Here is a 23,412-nt window from a genome sequence, read left to right as displayed (position 1 = left end):
TCCCTGTGGCTATCTTCCTCCCATACTGAGGTCAGGACAGATAAAGAAATTCTGTTCCTTGGGAGATATCTTTCTGTTTTCTTCATCACTTCTCCCAAGCACTTTACAGCATTTTTGCCACTATTGCTTAAGGTTTGCTGCAGGTAGGATAAAACATTCTCTCTTCAGGGAATTCCCTCAGATAATCTCTCACAGGGTGTGCCTATGCAGTCTTTTTCAGTCATGGAGTGCTCTGCCCAGTCCTCAAGGAAGTCAAACTCCATGTGCATGCCATTAACACAACACAAAGCCCAGGCTCACTGGTCTCAGTGCCTTCAGATGGCTTCCAGCTGTCTGAAAATTGGACACCTAAATGTGACCTAGTCAACCAAGGCATCTTTTATAGTTAATGTAGGAGAAAATAAACACCACCAGAGGCAAATTGTATGACCTATCTTGGATGCCTATCTTATGATGAGATGAATCACTTTCTGGAGGTGTCTCTTTCCTTGCATCTACTGTATACAGAAAGGGCAATGTGTCTTAAATTCTCATTAAGAATAAAAAAAAAAAGATCTTCAGATAACCTTTTGTCTCAGAACTTGGACTTTAATGAAACATCACATAGGTAACCTATCATGTGAGACAGAAATGCTGTGATCCTAATAGTAGGTCTCAACCTTGTTTTTTAAGTCTTCCAAGAAACTCCTTTAAATTTGCTTACAGCAAGGTGTCTACCTCCATACAGTCACCCTGAAAAATCAGACTCATCTTCTGTGCATTTTTCAGGCATGCAGTAGTAGCCTGAGGCTTGGACAAACCATGACCTCCCAGATCTGCCAGGGCAAGTATGCCTCTCTATGCCCTGCCATGGTGACTTCTCTCTCTTCTCACCCAGGTTCCTCCACATGAGGAATTCAGGCAGGGCCGGTTCATTCAGGCCTTGAAGGAATAACATAAATGGAAGGATCACAGGTCCTGCTTTTTCAAGACTGCTCTTAATTACTATGTAGGCTTACCTAACATCCTCTTCAAGCTGGTGCAGTTAGAAATTTTGACCTCCTCATTAGAAGTTTCATTCTGTATTCATACTGTCTTGAAGAATTTAGATTGTTTACCTCTGTTTCTGTGGTGACTGTAGGAAGTTCTCAGGTTTGCTTGTAGTCATAAGAGTTGGGGTTAAATAGACTAAAAAGTTTATTCTGGAAGTCTCTGTAATAGAGAAGTTAGAGTTCAAATAGGTGTTGGAGCTGATGTTCATTAATGTAAACAATTGTGATCATGAGTACACCCTCTTCTGAATCATGGATTAAGCCCTTTCAAAACTGATATATCATGACAATAAATCTAGGCTTTCATAGTTGCTAATGACAATGGCTAGAGTTGCCATTTCCATCCCACTAATTATATTTGTAAAAGCTATGTAATTCATATAAAAGGTTTCATTTTTCTTGGTAGTCATGCTTTCTGAAGCCAATAGATTCACCAAAAGTACATTTGTATTTTATGTCCATTGACACACATGTACATAGGGTGTGTACACAGAAGCACAGAAATATAAGAACAGATCCCTTGAGCCAAAGGTAACCATTAAGAAGAGTTTGTCCAAAGCATGCCACAACACAGCAGCTCCAGACTGGAAAGGCTGGTTTCATGCTACTTAGATGCTATTCAGCATAGCGTCCCTTCTTGTCAAAAGAGACACAGATCTCCGGAGGGAGACTTGTCTCACTGCAGAATTAAGCTCTCCTCTGATGTCGCTTGTTTCTTTTCACTGATGGCAGGCCTAGGTATGCAAAGTGTTACACACTCAGAAACAGTTTAGATTTGCTGAATGTGGGGTGGGTTTGCATTTGCTTGAGACAAAACAGTACTGTTCTTCCCAAATCCCACGGCCTGGAATAGAGTATGTAGAATGTAGGAGTCGACACGAATGGTTCTACAATCTTGCTGAGACATAGTCCATGTAGGTCACTCTCAGAAAGACAACGTGACAGTGTTAACCTGGTCAGCTGAGATGTTTCCAAAACTCCACTAAATTTTTACCTATTAGAAATTTAGATTACTAGCTTGCATACAGGCACATTAGACAGCAAAAGCTAGGACAACCTACATGTTCCCCACTTACCACACCTGGTGGCTTCAGGTCATGAGGCTTCTCCACGCTATCAAGATGCCTGCATAGGGACAAAAGAAGACCAAGAAATCTGAGAAATCCAGAAAGATTTTGTGGTTTCCCTCCATAGCACAGTGGTTAAATGACCAGACCTCTCAGAAGGACTTAGGTTTGGGTCTTACCATCAGTATTTAATTCACTTTGACCTCCCAAAAAGGTATCTTAGTGCCAAGATAAAAGTTATTCTGACAGGTCTCATTGTTTCTCATTTGGGCTGTCTCTGTTTCTCTGGAATTACTATGAAACAGGTTACAGGAAAACAATTACTCTATGTTTGAGGATTGTACCTCAAAAATGGTTGGGCACAACTCATTGGAGCTTGCTGCTGTATCATGTTGATCAATCAGAACATGGACAATCAAAAAGCTCTGCGGACTTGGACATCCTGGCTCTGGCTGATTTCTAAACATTATTTCCAGAATTATTTCCATTTCTAAGCATTATTTCCAGAACAGACTACTACTGATTTCAATGATTATATTCTGCTGACTGATCCGTGCTTTAAAAAATCTTCACCTCATGTCTCTCTCTAATCTTTGTCTATCTTTAAAAATCTGCCTCTTTGAATTACAAGATTTGGGCTCCCAAGTTACTTAAGAGGTGACAGTTCTTCTTGCCAAAATTTGGACTATTATGGGATATCAATTTTTGTTTTTTCTTTCTTTTTCTGTTTTTTCCTTCCCTTCCCTGCTGCAATTGAGATTTTTAATTCACTTGGTTCTAGTGAGAAAAATCAAACAAAATATTACACTACTTTAGGTCCAATCATTAGTACAATTACCACAGATGAATAATGCTCTCACTGAGGTCTCTTCTCCAATTAATACTTAGATGTCAACATAAGTTTACTACTGTGAATTGCATAAGGAGTAATGGAGAAGGTTCATCCTAAAAAACTGAGTAATAACTAGGTGGTAAGGGTCCTTACTAGAGATATGTAAAATGACAGGACAGGAAAGTACTCAAAAGCTAAGTGATAACCAGCCTCTTTGGAAACAGGGCTTTCTCATTTTTTATTTGTTGATTGTGAAAGTCTTCTGTTTCATTCCTACAGAAAAGAAAAACACTTTCTTAAATCTTGGGAAAGCTATGTATAAGTGCTTTGGGGTTTTCTTGAAGTCCTCAAGGCATGGACACATAGCATAGACTCCCATGAGAGGCTTTCACAAAACTTTGACTCCTCCCTACCTGACATGAATGTCCAGAAACTCCAGGTAATACAGTGTATCTAAATATACCTTTTTTCTTTTGTTGGTTTTTTTTTCCTTTTTTTGACCAGCAAAGAAAACAATGTGGATTGTTAATCCAACTATCCCAGTTTTAAGATGTAAACTGAAATTCCTCGCTTCCATGAATTAACAGGAGAGAAAGCAGACTTGCACACACACGTGATCCCTTTCCTCTCTATCCCAAAACAGTTAATACAAGTACTCCTGTATTACAGCAGACAGGCAATATTTAGTAACTCATAGACCCATGATCTCTGGCCAAATTCTATTCTTCTTGATGTGATGTTTGGGGTTCCCCTCACAGACACTTATTAATGACAGGCTGGAGTTCTGTTTGTATATCCTCAGATCCAGGGGATTCTCTCTCTTTACATGTCAAGGTTGTCCTGTTTTACTTTAAAGTTAGTTTTACAATGGTAATTGTGGACCATGAGTTCACATAATGTTGTACTTGATGTTAATAAGCAGATAAATATATAATTGCTCAGTATTACAAACAGTTCTAAGTGAAGGACTAAAAGACTTTGACATTTTGCTCCACCCTTCATGAGTCAGTAAAACAGATTGGATTATAAAGAAGAACCAGCATTTCACTGTGATGAAACTCATAAAAAATCCCATAAAATATCACTACATGTTGGCAGTTTATAAAAGGAGATTAACCATTTTATCCATTGGTATTAACATGTCTTTAAGAATGGTAACCTTCTTTGCAAATTAAATAGTTATTAATTTAAAATCCTGCCCAGATATGCTTATATGCCCATGTGAATATAGGTACCTACCTACTCCATCTAATAGACCTATATGAAAAGAACTAAGCTGATTCCTATATTTTCAGCAGATTATGCATAGAATTTAAGACCAGTTGGCTCTAACCTAATCCAAAAGGTGTTGTTTTGAGTCTCGAAATTTCCTTTTTACATCCACTGATGTAAAAATCTTCATTGAAGTTGTGCCTGGAATGGTGGGTTTTGCAGTGCATCCTGGCTCTGATGTTTTTGTGTTTGTGTGATTCCTGTCAGTGCTATAGGACATTACAACAAAAGCAGATGAGATGGCTCACTAAATTGAGGAAAATAATGTGTCACACATTGTCATCCACAGCTGCAGCAAGCACAGTTTAGAGGCACTGGAAAAGATGACAGGCAGGAGAATTTTTTTTAGAATTTCTTCCTATGTTTTATAAATACAAATATTATATTTCATTAAAAATATATTCAATGTATTTATGACTTGAAAATGTACTCAGTTTGAAACTATTTTGGTGGTCTAAAAATTCAGACTTGCTGCAATTAAGATCTGAGTCTTTTCAAATCCTTTTTTCTTCAGGAAGAATCTAAGTGTCAAAATTAGGCAATATGGTAGTCATAACTCATAATTGCTAAAACAACAGTGACAGGACTTAATGGCCAGATGCATCTGGATGAAGATGGAGTGATTGGTTTAAGTCACAGCCAAGCATAGAGAAATAATCTTATTAATTCCACTTCAAGATGAGACATAAAGAATAGGTGGGAAAGGCTTTAGATCTGTAGAAAAAAACAAATGGGTCACTTTAAAAGATTGTATACTAAAAGAATCAAAGGATCCAGAGATGTGGATCCTAGAGAGTCACTAATTCTCCAGTGTTCTGAACTGTCCTGGCTCCCACCATCTCAAAAATCTGAACTGACAGCTGATGTCCAGTCAAAGAGTTGTATATTAGCACTGTCTTTCTATTTTTGATAAAAGAAGGTAAGAACCTCTTTAAATTGCACCATGTGGTTAACCTTTAGATTTATGTGGACAGGGTTACAGATAATGGGTTAAGAACTTTTAAGCTTTATGAGAGGTACCAACAAAGACCCATGAAACCATCATCTTAAATCAAGATTTTGACTCTGCATCTCCCTGTACACTGGGCAGGGGCCTGATACAGTTTCATGAACAGCTAGCCCTAGTAAAAGCACTAAGCACAGGAGCCTTTTCCTAACTTTGTTGGAGCTCTTGATTTACTGAATTTTAGCTGTCAGATTCTAGTCTGGAGAACTAAAGAACAGCTGCTCCATATCCATTTAGACTGTGCCTTAAATGACAGTCCTCCACAGTAATGAAAGGAAACTATCTGTTTTGTATCTAATTAGCCCACACAGAAAGAAGTTCTCAAAATGTGAATTCCTCGTTCCTTTCTTTTTTTTTTTTTTTCAAAACATACATCTGAATACAGCTCTGTGCTAGGATTATGGATTCTTTTGTAACTGTGCCTTATTTATTAATTGACTAGATGGAAACAAAATAAATAAATTATCTGACTGAAGTTTCATACATATTTGAATTTACGACACAGGCATAAAATCAAATACCAGCGCACTCACCCCTTCTCCCCTCCCCTATACATTTATAGTATCTGAGCTACAAAAACTCACAAGTGTGACCCCTAAGTAATTAATTTTTTGTGACTTTCATCTGAATCCCGATTTTTAAATTCTTGTCACTTAACCCTAGCAGCATGTTTTATTGCTGGCTTTTTTCTGGAATCTTAAAAGCAGTTCTGAGAAAGTTCTTCGGTCTGTAGGCCTCACATGATTCCTCATCCCAGCATCACCTTTGTTCATCTGCAGTGCCCATAACATTCATGGATAACATGGATCTTCAGCTCTCTGGATGAATTGTGAAAGACTGCTGAGGGACAGAAGTGGGCATCTCACCCTAACTATCCCTGATCTTCGAACAGTCTGAATTTCCCATTGGAGGTACCATTGCAGTTGCTGGTTCTAGAGACATACAAGGCAACAAGGTTAGGCTTGGCTGACTCTATCAGGAATCAATCAGGTTGTGGAAATTTAATGTGAACAAGTCCAAGTATTTACACATTTTAGTAAATAGTAGTGATTCAAGGGTTGATAATCTATCTTTTCAGGAGTGCTGAGGAGATTATTCTAGGTACCTGGGACATAGTTTGGGGCTGGCAGACAGATACGTATATGAGAAACCCAAAGCCTTCTGGACCAGCAGCTGGAAGCCAGTCAGAATATCCTAGAACAGCTTATAGGAAATGGAATTTCTGCATTTGAGTAGCTGAGCTGACTCTGAGTAGAACAATAAGCTCTGAAGAGCCATTCAATTGCATCTACAGTAGAGGCCTAGATGTGGTCAGCTGAATTCACTGAATTGACTGGAGATCAAATCGTTTTCACATGTTAGAGGGTATGCTTATGTATTGACACCTCTCTCCTGATGTCTGAATCTCACCCCAAAAGACAATTTAACTATCTGAGTCTCAAGCTGGTTGCATAAACACCAGCACCCAGTATCACCACTAATATCCTAGATGGTCTAAAAAATCTGTGTTGACCTAACACTGAACAGAATCCAAATATCTTGCACTCTTCTGATAAGACTGCTGAAGGCATGGTGCATCTAAGGAATCAAAGATGTCACTAGACTGATTTACTGAGTTGATGCCCTGGAGACAGGTAAGATAAATTAACATTGCTTGTACATTGTTTTCAAAAGAAAAAATAAAGATGTCTTGACTAATTATTAAAGGATTCATTCTATTTTCTTCTGTTCCTATGCAATTATTTTAACGCAAATAAATGCAATCTCTACTGATCCATACCAGTATTATTTGGACAGCCATAGATACCAAATGGGTCTTTGCAATGAGAAAAAAATATTTTCTTTTTAATGAAAAAAATTCAACAAGCATAGTGATGAAAGCATCCTATAATTATTTTCCAGCAACTGAATCTTTTAAATTTTACATTAGTGTGTCCACAAATATTTATAACACTGAAACAAAATAATTTCACCAGGATACCCAATCTAACTGCCACCATGACTGCTGAATGATACATTTCTGGCAACTACAGCAAATTTGCCGCTGGGGAAGTTTTGAATGGAATGTTGCTATGTAATCAAACTCCAAAATGTGTCTTTAAAATAGTGATGAATGAGTGAAGTCCACAAATAGGGTTTTTCTTCTTGCCACAAATTTAATACTTACTAGCACCTTTTAATTGCATCAGTAACTGAACTGACAACCAAATAAATCTGACAAAGAATGTGGAAACCTTCATATATTGTATGCTGTTGGGTGGGGAGATTTCAGGGAAGCTTGAACTAGTTATTTGCTTAATAACAAGGTTAGATTTGGTCTTAAAATTGCAATTATGATTTCATTGAGTTTCAAAATCGGGATGACAACAGCCTTCACACTTTGTGAAAAAATCTAGGTATGTTCTCTTAGTGGCCTAGAAATATGACTCAGACTGAAAGAGAAAGATTTAAGAGAAGCTGAAAGATTTACTTTTCTAATAGATTAACTTAGAATAATTTTTGCAAACATCTTGTTTGTATTAAACTAAACTTTTCTAATATCAGAATTCCTGTGTATGACATTTTATGCCACTTTTTGTCTGTTTTGCTTTTGTATGCTTTCTTAACACACTCTGATGCTTTTGTGTAAAATTTACACAGGTGATGATTCTCCCTTCTTTTGCTTTTAAAATAAAGACATTCTAAATCCTTCTTCCTAAACAACTACTTGCAATGACATAATACTATTAAAATAATGGAACACTGATGGTGTTGACTCTCTTAATGTTTTCTTCTTTTTTTTTTTTGTGGTGTTAAAGCTGAGATTTTGGATGACATGAATACCCCAGCATGTCTCAAAATAATTCACAGCCACTGTGACCAATTTCAGGGATAGTTCTATCAGTCACATCAATTCCTATTTGCCATTTCAAGTCTGAACTTCTGTTGTGTGCATAAATGCTCCAGTATATCCTGGCTGGACTCTTTATTGAACTAGGATCTCAGATCTCTGAAGACAATGGGTTAGCATGTTATTCTTTGGTGTTCCAGACAAGGTATTTCAAGTGAAAGTAAAACCAAAATATTAATATCATGGAACAGGCCATGGTGAGAATCTCAGACACACTCCTCACTCTGCTGTGTCTTTTGGGGTTAGTTAGGTGTTGGCATGTTGGGTCTTGTGAGTGAATGTCATTCATAAGCACCGGGCTGTACCAAATCCTTGGACAAAGAATTAAAGTGCATCACATGGGATTTCCAATCTTGCAGTCAAAGATCAAAAAATTTCGTGTGGCCTTAATATGCTAAGTCCCCCAGTGTGGAACCAAGTCTTGGGCTCCTTAACTAGGCAGACTGAAAGCTTAGAGGATAAATGGATGGTCTCTCCTTAAACTCAGGGGACAAATATAAGAAGACAAGCAAAAGAACTCTTTTCAGCTAAATTATCTTGTTGGAACAGAACAGATAGTTAAAAGCTAGTAACAAAAAGTTCAGAGTAGAAAATAAAAGAAGGATTCTAAGTACAAATGCCCCTTCCCTTGAAATGTTCAAGGCTACCTGGATAGGGCTTTGAGCAATCTGGTCTAGTGGAAGGTGTCCCCATCTACAGAGGGATTGGATTGATATGATCTTTAAAGTCCCTTCCAACCCAAACCTTTCCATGACTCTATGATTCCATGAAAAAGTTGTGAATCTTACAAGTTATGGAAGGAAGAAACCCAACCATTTAGAAAAGTCTTTGATCAGTTTATGACAAGCATTCTATAGACTGTTTGCTCATGATAACGAGGAACGGCGTATGATGTTGGGATATGCTCTTCACATGGCCTTTATTCTTAGCAATGTTAATTAGTAACACAGAATTTGAAGTCACATGAAGCTGAGGATCTCCTATCTTGTTTCAAAGTATTTCTTGTGATTTATGATTAAGATACAAAGAGCCTCATTCTCATTGTGGACTTATCTGGTAAGATCCTGAATGTGCTTGGAGTACCTTTATCTTCCAGTAAAACTGAAGAATATTCTTCAGCTTTTTCCTTATTCTGTAAAACCTGATTCTTTCAGGCAACATAAGATAAATATACTGTGAATAATAATAATCTAACAAGACAGCTGTAACTAGCAAGGCTATGAATACAGGTGGAAATCAGGATGGACCCCACAGAAGTTTTTGATTCAAACTGTTTACTGGATTTGGTATGTGCATTGCAAATATTTAAGTATGTCTTAAGCTGTACTTTTTTTTTCACATAATGACTCAGAAAACTTAAGAGGGCATGATTCCTAATTTAATGAGCAGCCTGCCCTTTTCAGAAGCCTTTCCTACAGAGGTAACTGTTACAAACAGTGGTGGTAATCTTTCCAAATTTCAATACCTACACTCTATTTGTACCTCCTTCTGAGATAATAATCCTTTAAAATCAGTGAAAATATCCTATTATGCAATGCTTGAGGAAGATTTCTGGTAAAGGTCAGATGTATAAGAATATAACTACTTCAAATGCAGATACTTCAGCACAGGTCATATGAATTCCTCTACAAGGGATTGTGCTGTCTAGCTTAGGCAACTAATTTTCAGGGATCTAGGGAATCATTACAGCAAGCAATGAAGTTGTCTGCATAGTAAAAGAGAAAAGTAAGTGCCTGACTTAGATATCTAAAACTAAATGTGCAGTAATTCTTTTTGGATGACTTTGAAAGCACCTACATTTTCCTGTTGACTTTATAAGCACCTAATTACAGAGAATAAATTCCCTAAGAAACTAAACTTAGTAGCGTGTTAGATGTGTAAGCTAGACAAATAGGACTAATTTTTCACTGACATGTCTATCTGATGATGACACAAGAAGATTGACATAGTAGAAGAAAAGAGAACTGAAGAGAATTCAGCAAAGATTAACAATATATTGATTTCTGACTACATACTGCAGTAAGTTCTGACCTAGACACAGGCACATAAAACTATAGATATGCACAGAAAAGAGAGAAAAGTAGATGAAATACCAAATTCCAGACACTGCAAAAATATATAGGTAAAGAACAAGATGAAAAATTCAAAATAAAACTATTTTTAGTTGAAGTCCTTAATGGACATCAGCAATGTTTTGCTTTCAGGCTTCATATTTGGACTAAAACTAAAAACTTATATTTATCTACAGAGAATTCAGAATTGAATTCTCTATTCCTAAATAGTTTTGAAACAGATGACCCAACAGATTTTACTTGCATCTGTGACCTCATTATTCAATTAGTGACAATATTGAAAGAAGTAGACGGAAATAAGGAGATATAATGTTATCAAGACTTACTTAACCTAGAGAATGATTTTCTCTCTTAGGAGAACCAAAACTCTAATGATAGACAGCATAATAACAAGAGATCTCTTTCCAGAATTGATTCCTCTTCATTCAATCTCCAATGGAAAAAAATCAGAAGTTCTCTACTCAAAAGCAAAGCTTGACATTTTAAAACAGCACACATGCCAGATTTAAAATCACATATTTAGGCACGAAGAAAATGAATATTTTCTATATTTTTCTTCACAAATTTCACCACCAGACACATTCAATATGCTTAACTTGTTAAAGTGCATCAAGTGTGCCATTTAAAAAGTAGCACTCGTGTTACTGTGCTTACTTTCACCACAAAAATAGAACTCCCAGCACTCAGAGAAGATGAAGAGAGCTTCAAAAATAAGTATTTTAACTCATGCCCTAGACACCTCTGAATCTGCTCTACACTTAGAGAAGAGTGGCCTGCACATGGGAAGAAGAGCCACTGTGCAGAAGCTGCTGTTATAGAGAATTATAGAGAATAAGGGAACTTGGCTCCTTTTAGAGCAATTAAAGCTTAATGGACTTTAAAAAGAAATCTTATTCTCATATATTCATTAATTCCATCTCATGAGACACAGCTCTTCTCCATTTCTTTTCACACTCAGGGTCAGAAAGAGGGCATTTTTAGACATCATTCAGTTATCTTTTCTTATTGATTTTTAAAATTATTTTCTTTTCCTCAGGAATGACCAGCATATATTTTTGGGTGCAGCTGAAATCAGTAACTGGCTACTTACACCTCATCTTGCAAGGGCATTATTTACCCAGGCAGCTGCTGGCAGACCTGAGCTCATTTTGACTTTCCTCAGAGCTAGCTGACTGAGCAGGAGTGTGGATGGGATGAACTTGAGGCTGCCTGTACCCACCTGTGCAGGCATGCTCCATAAATCATCAGTCACATCTCTGGGATTAATTCCCTTAACACCATCCACATAGAAATCTGGCTGCAGAAACCCTGCTAGGTGCAGAGGCTCTCTCTGTCATCAACCAAGAGTTGGGCAGCTCAACTGGAAATCCTCACACCGGATGATGGGGTGATGAGTGTGCCTTTGAAAGTGTCCTCCTTTTTTTTATCTAGGGGAACTACAGTGACTACCTTGGACTTCTGTCTAACTTGGAGATGCTGGCATTAGGTAAGAGAAATCTGATTCCCCAAGGGTGAAAATGTGAGCACCTTCCACAGAGTGGGTGCAGCCCACAGGAGTCAGCAGCAGGACATCGGCCAACGTGACTGCGGTGGTCTCAGTCTGATACTACAGACAGGATAAACCAAAGGCTTAATGCCCTTTTTTTCAGAGTTTTGTAACAAGGCTAGACCATGGAAGATGAGATGTCCTGGTTCAGTTTTAAATTTTTAGCAGGTCTAAACAGATTTATGTAGCAGTCATGGGCATTTGCATTTAGGAACGTAGACTATTTAAATCCTAATTAATATCTTCTGCTGAACTGCGTCAAAACAGAGTGCAAGAAACCTTGAGTGGGTTCCTTAAACAAATAATGTTTTAACTTACTTAAATGATGCCCTCCAGGTATTATACTGAAACACCTGTTTTCTTGAGCAACAGCTACTCCCATGGGAAATAAGTTCAAAGACACTATAGTAGCATACAAAATGTTTTTGCCAGATACAAATGCTGCCTACATTTAGTATTGCAAACGCAATTTTTTTTTCATTTGCAGTCATCTTTCCTTAATAACCCAAGGTTATTTATAAAACACGACTTTTTTTATTTGTATGAAAGGGATTATCAATGGAAATCTTAAATTTCACTCTATTTTAAAAGACCTTGTTGAGTTTAAAGGGAAGGAAAAAAGTAAATCTTTTCATAAACTGAGTTTTAATGTTAATCTGGAAAGGGGGAAGAAAGTTTTTGTACCTTAGCAACAGTTTCCCTTTGGTCCTCCACAAGAATCTGAAATGAAAACTGTCTAAATTAATGAAAAGATCCTAGTTTCCTTCAACAGGCTTTGGATAAGGACCAACTGCTGCTCCCACTGATTTGAACAGTACACTATCTAAGCAGGGCAAAATGATCTAATGCTTATCTCTCTGTATATCAAGATTACAGAGAAAAACCAATAGTAAATATAAAGAGAGATTATACTTAGGCCTTGATAATGCTGAGTTATTATTCAGAGTTAAAATCTAATTTGCAATGCATATTAGTTGTGGGAAGGATGACAGAAGTAGAGGAGAATAAAGGAGAAGCAAATAAAGGCTGCATTGGCGATGTCATCTTTGCCTTTTAGCTGACAGCCCAGTTTTGTTCAGATAGGACAGGATTTTATCTGTTGCACTCCTTCTCTGTGGTTCATTTATGAATCGTGGCAGTTGACTCTCCTGGGTAAGTAGACAAGGATACACTTGATTATGTTTAGAGACTTTTCCACTACTCATATTTTTCCATTAATTTCAGTAGAAGTTTGATTGAGCCCTTTGCAAACACTAAAATCCACTGAGGGCTGGGCGTGAACATTTCCAGAATAGTAGCAAATGAACATTTTCAAAAATAATGTTCTAGCTGAAACAATTTCCTAGTAAAGTATTCACAAGCAGCAGTCTTCCTGCAGTTCTTGGCTATGCAAAACAATTTAATCATACCTTAAAGCCAACTGGAAAAAAGTTGTCTAAGCCCTATAAACACAACCACTAACATTTCCAATGATCTTTCCTAATTCCTGTTGGAAAGAGCTCTTACAGTGCTACCTAGCAGTTCAGTTTGCATTCTCTGGAAATCATCTCTAATGAGGTGATTACCTCAGAGCAATTAGAAGTTTAGAAATAAACGCAACTAAATAAACACAAAGATATGAAACATTTTTCCATGTTGTCTTTGCCAAAGTCAAAGCAAATAAAATTCTTGGAAAAGAAATGACTTCTTTCTAGGCATTGATCAACATTCTCATTTTAAATACATTAGAGAAAAAACTATCTCAGGTATATCTGGAGTCTCCATACATGCCAACTGGTGTCCCAGTAGCACCTTCACTTTTGAAAAACTGGCTGGAGTGTATGGGCTTTATCTACCTGCACACCCTTCTCACCTTTTACATGAGCTTTATTGTCTGTGGCTTGGGCTTAACAAAACTCAGGAATTCCTGCCAGGTTAGAGAAGTGGACTAAAGTTCTCAAAGTAAGGGACACCTGAAATTGGTAAAAGTCAACTGGGCTTGCAGAAAAAACCTCCACCAACCAACCTACCAACCAACCAAGCAACCAACCAACCAACCAACCAACCAACCAACCCAACCAGTAAGCAGTCAGTTTCTTTCCGATAACTTCAGAGACTTCATTGTCATATCCAGTCTCCAGCTGTGGCTTGGGGTGAGGCTGGCCTGACTCTTGCACTCTTGGGTTCTCTGCTGGTGTGACTACAGTGTGGGGAGAAGCACAAGGGTACCTTGCCACAAGTAGTGGGGTAGAGGAAGGTAAGGTGGGAATCTCAGAAAATATATGGGTCAGTCCCTTCTTGTTGTTCTGGAAACATACATACTGAGACTAAACCTCACTTCTCAAGGCACTGAGATAACTTTTTTCCTCCTCAAGAGGAAGTGAGGAATTCTCAGATAAGACAACATTATTACAGAAGCCATGGGTGGGATAGCAGGACAAGCTGCTTTACCTGATTCATAAGATAGTGTACATGTTGGACTAATTTTTGCAAGGGAAAGTTTGCAAAATTATTTTTCATGAGCTCAGCTAAATTAAACTCTTCAATCCTAACTGAGTTATTGCTCAACTATATCCTTACATCAGTTCATAGATTAATATGATGAGTGTGTTTTCCTTGAGTCCAAGGAAAGGTTGAGAACTTGATATTATCCAGATTCAAAGGAAAAAGGATGGAAAGAGTAAATCTCGTTGGTGAAAAGGAGGGCTCAGCCAGCCCTACAGCAGTTTGACCTGAAGATAGCCTCTCACAGCCACCAATGCAGCTGTCAGTGGAGTTTTCAATAGCCAGATGTTGTTACTGGAAAATACATTCCAGAGTTCATTGGAGCTACTTATAGTCCTAACCTTGTGTGACCAAGGCAGCTGATTCTGTATCTAAAAAAAGGTATTGCAGATTAAGCTGAATGTGAAGCATCAGCTATAGAATTATGTGGTATTTTGCTGGCAAAACTGTAATGACTTGAACATGCATGTGCCTCTTCACTGTGCCAGCACAACTGCTTCCCTGTTTTTAACCTGTTCTGTATACCTCAGGAGATGAGCGTATCACTCAAACAGTGGGTGGAGCTGATATGTTTTCTTTCCTTCTTTGCATTTGGCTGATTTTCTCTCTTGTCCCTTTGAGATCATTTTGTCCTTCAGTGTGAATACTATATGATAGCTGTAAAAAATTTTTGGAAAAAAAAATAATACAAAAAATGCCCTCCCATTCTGCAGAACAAGAAGGATTTTCAAGGTCCTGGAATGTGCGTGTTTCTCAGCCACCCACAGAAAGCGTGAAAAAATTAAATGCATTTGACATGTACAGTACATCATGTCATGTCTGCTGATGTGATCCAATAGAGAGCTAAGAATTACTCAATGCAGGGCTTATAGAAACAAGAAAAGGAGATGATGATTGCTTAAATTTTACTCTAGTTTGTGAAATAGAATGGATCCACACACCTTGATTTCAGGGGAATATTTCCTATTTCCTGTGTAGAAAATAAAATTCAGCTAGAAAGGCTTATTTTTATTAACTTCATATAATGTTTACTGAAATGTGTGGTCAGGGCCTTAAAATTAAAATGGGCTTGCAGTATGAGATGCACTCCTTTTCAGCAGTGAGACAGTAAAGGAAGTGGAAAACTGTATTCTGAATCAGACCCAGTAAACAAGGTCCACCGACACTCTTTTACACGGTTCTGGATCTACACCTGAAACACCAGTACAAGTACTGAGCTACCATTTTCTGTGTGTGCTGTAAGCTTGAGAAATCTCTATGAATCTGTAGAATATTCAACAATTTACCAGGTTTCAGAAAATACTGATTGCCTTACTACAGCCTTAAAAATACCTATACTGTTTTGATGGGAAGAAGCACAGTACTTACAATTCCCACATTCCACCTGCTGGATAGGTGTCCTGTGATATTAAAGCTTCATTATATTCTGTGCTAGGCATGCCCTGTGGGTTTGGTTAAAAGCATTGTTAAACTGTAGGTTCCTCCCTCCTTTCTCACCATCTCCATTAAGCAGGAGCAGATGACAGCAATCATTCCCACCACAGTCACATTTTCCCAGGTCTCTTATTTTCTGCAGAAATAGTGTCACTTCAGCTCCTAGTTTTTTAGTACAGGCTATACTTTTGGCTTGCTCCAGGTCTTGCCATTGCTAATGCCAAAGCAATGCCCCTTCAGATATCATCTGTTTGGTGTGTTTAGGGGTCTATCAGAGGTGATCAGGTCTTCTTAGTATTGCATTTTTTTGTATTACTGCAGACAGTCTGTGTGTGTTACAGATTCTCCATTACTTCTGCCTTCATTTTACTGTACACCAAATGTTTCAGAATTACTAACAACCATGTTGTAAACCCTCTAGTTTTCTCTAGAATTTGCAGTTGTTTTTCTGTACTTTCTGTTGTATGGAAAGTTATTATATTATATTTCAGGTACTGTCCCTGGGGACTTGACTTTCCTTGTCTTCCTAAATGCATGGAGATTTCTGTACTATACTGTTTCTTTTAATTCAGGTTCTTAGATACAGTTTCCACTTCGATAATATTTAGATTGCCTATCAAATTTAAAATCACTCAGTACCATTTTAGGGTATGTTGATATTTTTACACATCAGAGAGATATTATATTAAAATGCACTTTTAATAAGAACAACAGGAAATCAGTTTTTGTAATTATGACTAGGACGTGTCTTAGGGCATCTAATATAAAGGTACTTCAATTAAAAAAAAAGAAAAATCATAAGGAAGGAAAAGGATTCTTTTATACATTGGAAATTTACTTTCTTCCATTATATAAAGATCTACAGTCCAAGAAACACACTTTTGTCTGATTGTACTGAGCTATTATTAGCAGTAAACATGTAAGCAGTTCATAGATAAAGGAAAAAAAGCAAAACAATTCATGAATCATCCAACCTAAGGTAAACTTTGGATCAACTCTGCATTTAACTCCATGGTTAAATTCCATTTGAATATTTATGGACTTTTTTACCACTATATTTATTAAAGATAAATCACCTTCTTTGGCCATTTGAAACACATCAAAGTATATTTAATTTACTGTGAAAGGAGGACTTTATGATGGTGATATCCTAGCTACAAATGTACAGAACAATTCCTGAAAGAACTTTAGAGGCTGATGGGTTTTTTTCCTTTTTTTTCTAATAGACACTGCTTACCTCACATTCCTGTGTGAAAATTAAAGGCTGAGTTTATAAAATTACTATCCCTACCCATGTCAGATCTTCTCCACATATTTCTAGCTGAAAAATTAGAGAGGAGACATTAAGTTTTATAGAAACCGACAATTATGAAGAAACAAATATGTGCAGAACCATTAGAGGTGCATTTGAAGGGAAATCTGTGAAAAAAAGGTTGATTACCAGACTTAAAATGACTACAGAATTGCAAAGTAGTGGGGGATTTGATTTTGCAGAGTGCCCATCCCTGGGGAGACAGTTTTGGGACTGTGGCATATTGGGCCGTCTGGAATACACTGTCTCTGATCTTCCCTGGGCTAAATGGCTCTTACACAAATAATTATGTGCAGGACTGAGTTTTTATGGCATGTTGACACTGCTAAAAACAAGGAGACCAGGGACTGAGCTCTAGCATGAATCTCCTGATGTTCCAACTCCTCACAGGATGTAGCTTATTCCCTGGTTTTGGTCCGTGGCACTCCAGCTAGTTCCTCCTATGGAAATTCACTTGTGGGATCCAGCACTAAGCACGCAGAGGAACCAAGCTTTGGCTCAGGGTTTGGTCTGGAGACTTTTGTGGCATAGACCCAGCCCCAGCACTATGCATCCTTGTATCCCATTCCCAAGGTGTGCTGAGCCTCATGGAAGGAGTAGGGAAAAGGCAGAATTTTGCAGGCATATATACCCACAGGTAAAGGAAAAGTGCAGTGGGATTGTAGCAGTGCCGGGAAACTACACATGTACAATGGATCTTACTGTCTGCCTGCTCATAATAGCCAGTTCATGTACAGAAATCAGACTTCACCTCACAGCAAAGACATCTTTCTAGTCAGATTGCTGGGATTTTTGAAACATGAACTGCTAAGCCTGAAGCAACCCTCCGAATACCTTTTCCATTATAATGATAGGATTTCACAGACAGATTTTGGAACCCTTGCTTCTTTCCATCCCAGCCTCCTTTAAGGGACCAAGAAAAACCTCTGGACACTGCCTCTTTGTTGTGGGTGCCATCTAAGGCAAGGATACCAGCAAAGGAAGAACATTCCTTTCTTGCTTTCAAAAGGGTCTTTGAGAGGTAACAACCTCCATCTATTCTCCTTCTCTGATAGCAAGGGAAAGGGACAGTGAGTAGAGAACAGAGGAGATCAGTTTGAGGCCACATCTCCCCAGGTATAGCCTTGCTACCCCCTGTCCTGAGGGAGGGTGGGAATTAAGGCAGGTAGAAATTAAGCCAATTCAGTGGATGAGAGGAAGGCCTCTGAAGGACTGGTGGTGTATGGAAGAACCTCCTGTTCTTCCTAGGACTGGGTTGCTTCCCCTTATCTTTGAGCAGAGCACAATACTTGCCCAAGTGGAGGGAGCAAGATGGGGTCCTACATTAAGATCAAAGAGCACCTCCTCTTCTCTAATCAGGATAGCCCCATTTTCCATTCTTGGAAAAAAGTAGGAAAAGTGCTGATTCTGGAGAAGAGGAAGATTGGGAAGCTGGAGTTCAGAGAACGCGATACAGAAGCGAGATGGGGTTGTAGGCAGAGGAAGGTGAAAATAAAAAGCTTAGAGAAACTCTGAAGAAAAGTTTAGGACCACACAGACAGGACAACAGAGAAGGAAATGAAGAAGTCAGAAATTCTGAGGAAAAAGAAAAATTAGGTGTAAATCCATGTGTCACCTATCTTTGGTAGCAAATTCATGCCGCAACTCTTAAATCCCTTTTCTCTTTCTCTCTGCTGCATTGATAGATAGAGAAGTGAGTTCTGAGGATTTTCTATGCTGCATGAGTGGACAGAAATAGATCTCCAGAGGCATGTCCACAGGACAGTTAGTCAACTATCTCCAATACTTATTTTACAACAAAAATAAAAATGAAGTAGAAATGGAAATAAAAAGGGTTTCCATATACATAGTGAAGAAAAATTAACAAGGGAGAATTATTCTTTCTCTAACTTCATTTACATTTTCAGAAGGATAGTAACTTAACGTGATGGTATGTGTCTCAAAACGGGACCTCATGCCTGGCCATCTGTTAATCTCATCTTGGCTTTCCCTCATTTTCATAGCCTAGTGTTTGTATCCCTCCAGCATATGTTCATTTCTTCATTTTTAATCAAGTATTAAAATGCATAGGGAAATGGCAGAGACCCTGGGGAATAAAAAGTTCTTAGTGTGGCCTAAGTGAAATTCCAAAAGTGGACAGAAAATTACCTCTCTTTGTCACACAGTGTTATGACTTGACCTGTCTCTTTTTTCCTTTCAAATATGTAATAACAGCACTAGCATTTACACCTTTTAGAAGTTATAGTATTTTTAACAATTTAATTCAAAAGTAAAGCCTCATTTTATTCCAGTGTCACCTGACTCTTTTGTCTTTTGACATGATAAAATCTCAGACATAGTGTGCCGTTTTTACTAAGACACTGAATTTTCCCCAAGTAGCATGGTGAAAAAAGCTTGGTACTGCAAATGACATGATAAACAAAATCTTTCAATATAAGTGAAAAAACACATCCACAGGGAGGTCAATCTAAAAATCCATGCAAGATTTAGACATAGTGTGAATGCACTCCATTTCCTGTAAAGAGATGAAATAAAGAATGCATTTTGACTAAAAAAGAGGCATCAAAAAATCAACTCCTGATTTAAATTTTCAAATATATATAGTGGTTTTTTAAACTGTTTCAGGTTGCTCAAGTAGCTAGCATAAAAGATCTTGGTGTTAAAAGCACTTCCTGAAAATCAAGGTCCTTTAAAACTGTCTTTGACCGAGCGCTGAGACACCAAGGAGGGCAGAAGTCATGCTTCTCACACTTCTCTGAAGAAACACTTTATTTGGAATTCTGAAGCATGTCAGCAGCTCCTACTAAACACTTGCACTTCTCGGGTTTTTTTCGAGACAGCTTGTGCAATGTGACATAGAAGTCAGAAAAATGAAAATACATTTACATATGTATTTAATCCATGTTGAAGAGACCCCAGGGTATGTATTAGACCAAATCAGGAGCTCAGTTGAGCTGGTAGAGAAGTTTTCTCTATGACAAACCCTGATTTCAGCACCATTACTCAAGTTCCAGATGGATACAAGAGGGACTTGCCTTGCCCTGCTGATGTGGAAATGTGACAGAAGTGAATAGCAGAAGTTAAAGGCTTTCTGTACCTTTTTCAGAGAGAGGAAAGCTCAAATATGGATCAACCACATCCTTATAAGAAGCCTTATCTAAAGCAAGATCTCATGGCAATTGCCTCATGCTGTACCTGTGTAGCTTGTAGGAAGAGGTGGATATTGAGGAGCTTAAGGAGCAAGACTGACTCTGCAAAAGCTTGCAGCACTTGGCTGGGCTGTAAGATTAAAGCCTCGGCTCTGCTTGGAGCGGAGCAGAGCCTCATGACTTACCTCCATCATGAGATGCCCTCGCTCACCTGCAGGCGCTCTCTGATGGTGTTTTTTATTGTTTCCTCCCACACAAAAAAAGACACCAGAGCTCTGCCCCAGCAGCAAACCACAGACCTTCAGAACCTCTGTGAACTGCTGGCATTGTCTTCTGGCGACTGTTCAGGTGCAGGGCTGCCCTTGGCACTTGGCTTGCTCTCCACGGCGTATCCGCTATTTCAGCTCCACACCACCCTCCCTCCTCCCCTCCCTCCTTTCTCTTTACTACCAGTGGCATGCTTTCTACACCCAGCCTTCCTGAGAAGATGTCTGAAGTGTGGGTAAACAGAGGAATACATAAAAGTTTTCAGTGAGCTGATGCTGCTTTTCTCTGTCTGGTTTGATCCCACTTCAGTCTAATCATCTTCTTTTTTTTTTTTACTTATGATATTTTGTAGAAATATTTTTCAGAAACAAAGAGAACGACAGAAAAATCTTCCCATTTAAATTGTAAAAATAAAATTGCAAAAAGAAGCAATGTAGGTATGATTGCATTAGGAAGGAAGAAATAATTCAGAACAAATGAAAGGCAATGATGAGAATGCCATACAAAAATTGTGGAAGAAACAGCTGACATATGGAAGAGACACAGCAATCTCTCCATAATCTAGGAAAGCAATCTGGGGAACCTGGAAATCAGTAGGAGGACTCTTAAAAGAAAGTCTTAGGTGGCTTTCAAAAACAAATATATCTTATTTGTTACAGTAAGTATGAAAATTCATAACAATATGATGGTCTAATGCTATTCCCTCTCTTAAGCAATTGCAAGGCAGCTGAAAGCAGTGTAGGAGAAGGGAAACCTCCTCTGCACATCAGAAAGTGACAGGATTCAGGTTGTTTAGCCTGCATTTTTTTAACCAGACAGCCCCCAGATCTTTTGCTAAGTCATTAATGCTTTGTTATGAAAGGTAGCTATCAGCTGAAAAACTCCAGGCCTGTTGCTCACCTTCTTGAAACCAGATTTGCCATCTGTTAGGATCCAGTATTTAAATAATGATTTCAAACATTAAGAACTGAAATTTCCCCAGCCCCTCAGAGGACTTTTACCCTTACCATTATGTTGTGCCACTTTAAGCTGTTTTTCTACAAAATCTTGAAGATATTTCTTCCTTCACACTGCATTGAGTATCTTCATAGTCTTCAAAAACACCTGCCTCTAGTAAAGGCTGAGAAGTCAGCAAGCTTTCATGGAGAAGAAGCGGCACAGCAGTAGGTGATGAGCATTCATCCCTGAGAGCATCTACAGCTCATATGTAGAGAGCAGATTCACCCAGCACACCCCACAGCCTGGTACTCACCACCCAGACCTTCCTGGGCTACAGTCAGCTCAGTCTGAGTCGCAGCTCCAAGCATGGCTGGGCTCAGTTCACCTTTGACTTCATACAGTCTCGATAACAGATCTCTCAGGTACAAACAAATATGGTAAGTGTGTTTTTCTATTATGTTCATTTGATTGAAATTATGTGCATGTCAAAACCCTCTATCCATGTGTGGATATCTACTAATTTTTGGAGGTAAAAATCTTCTAGCCCAAAAGTTCCCTTGTATTTTATCACAGAGAGAAAGTTTAATAAAGCAGAACTAAAACCCTCTCCAAAACCCTCAGTACAATATTAAGCTGTTTGTGTCATCTGTAACATCACAGTCCAGCTCTACATGACAGCACACAAATTGGCCTGCCAGAAGTTTAATCTCTGATGGCAAAGAGGAGCAGCTCTTTCACCTTTCTCAGGCTGGAAAAACACCTCTCACCTCTCTCCTCTCTCCCTTCTGAGTACTCTTTGTACTTAGGAAAAAATGATGAGCAACCTCATGCACCGAAAATTCCTGCATAATGCTGAAATGCTAAACAAGAGAACTTTTTTTTTCCTCTGCAAATATAAACACATTCCACTTGAAGGTACAGTTAAAAAATAGCAAAGATATGATTAAAGAATTCCATGTGGATTCATTACAATCTTTCATTTCTGGTAAACTAATAAAGCTTTCCAGCTCATTTAAAAAAATAATCTCCCAACATTACACAGGAAGAAAAAATTATAACTCTTTGGGTCTCTGATAGGATATTAGGAGCAAGGCAAAATATTATCTATGCCAGATATACTAGCCAATATCGCAGAAAAACTCATAAAGTATATCAAGTCCAGGCAAAAACATAACAAGCAAAAAGCAGAAAATTACTTGAACTGTAGCAAACTGATGGTAGACCCATAAATATAACTACTGTGCTTGCAGCCAAAGCTAAAACCTCAGAAACACATTTTCAGAGATATACAATTAAGACTGGGGAAAAAAAATAAAAGAGAGAGAGAGAAAATTAACAATAAGCCCAAAAGCTTTTTACAGACTGTAATGAAGAAGAAAAAGAACATAAGGTACAATAATAAACCAGATGAGGTAATAATATACCCAGAAAGAGTTGAGAAGAAGGAAAGTGGACAAAAGTCATTCCTAGTTCAACTTGGTGGCAATTTAAAGAAACATGAAAAAAATATATGTATGTATGTGTGTATATATATATATATAAGCTTAAAAAACCTTCAAGAGCACTGCCAAGATTCCTTGTGGTGCTATTTCTGTGCACACAAATACTCTTTCACAAATGCATGTGAGTAGCCACATGATGCAGGACATTAAATACAGCAAACAAGTCTTGTTTCCATTCACAGCCTTTGCATTGCTCTAATACTGGGTTTCAGAAAGTGGTGGTCTGAGGAAGAATTTGCTCCCTCATGAAGATTTTCCACAGTAGCTTGGAGGAAGTAAACAATATCAGTTATATTGCATGAATATGCAATTACAGGGATGTTTCCCTCCTAAGTGCTGTATATGTGGGGTTTGTGTATTGGCAGCCCAGTAGATAAATTAATGTTGTACACATTTCTTAGAGATCTTTAAAAAACCCAAAACAAACAAAAAATAATATTGAGCCTTTCAGTATACATTGAAATGCCCAGGACATATTTTGCAAAGATCCAGCAAGGTGAGTTTGAAATACATGTCTGGTAGGCTGTTTTCAAATCAGATTTTTAATTTCATGTAGATCTTATTATTTTTCCACCCATAGTGGTGCCTGTGGTGCAGATCTGTCCTGAA

Source organism: Molothrus ater, chromosome 2, assembly GCF_012460135.2.
Source record: "Molothrus ater isolate BHLD 08-10-18 breed brown headed cowbird chromosome 2, BPBGC_Mater_1.1, whole genome shotgun sequence".
NCBI classification, from domain to species: Eukaryota; Metazoa; Chordata; class Aves; order Passeriformes; family Icteridae; genus Molothrus; species Molothrus ater.
The sequence above is the reverse complement of the archived record's forward strand: the minus strand, read 5'-3'. Positions refer to the sequence as shown.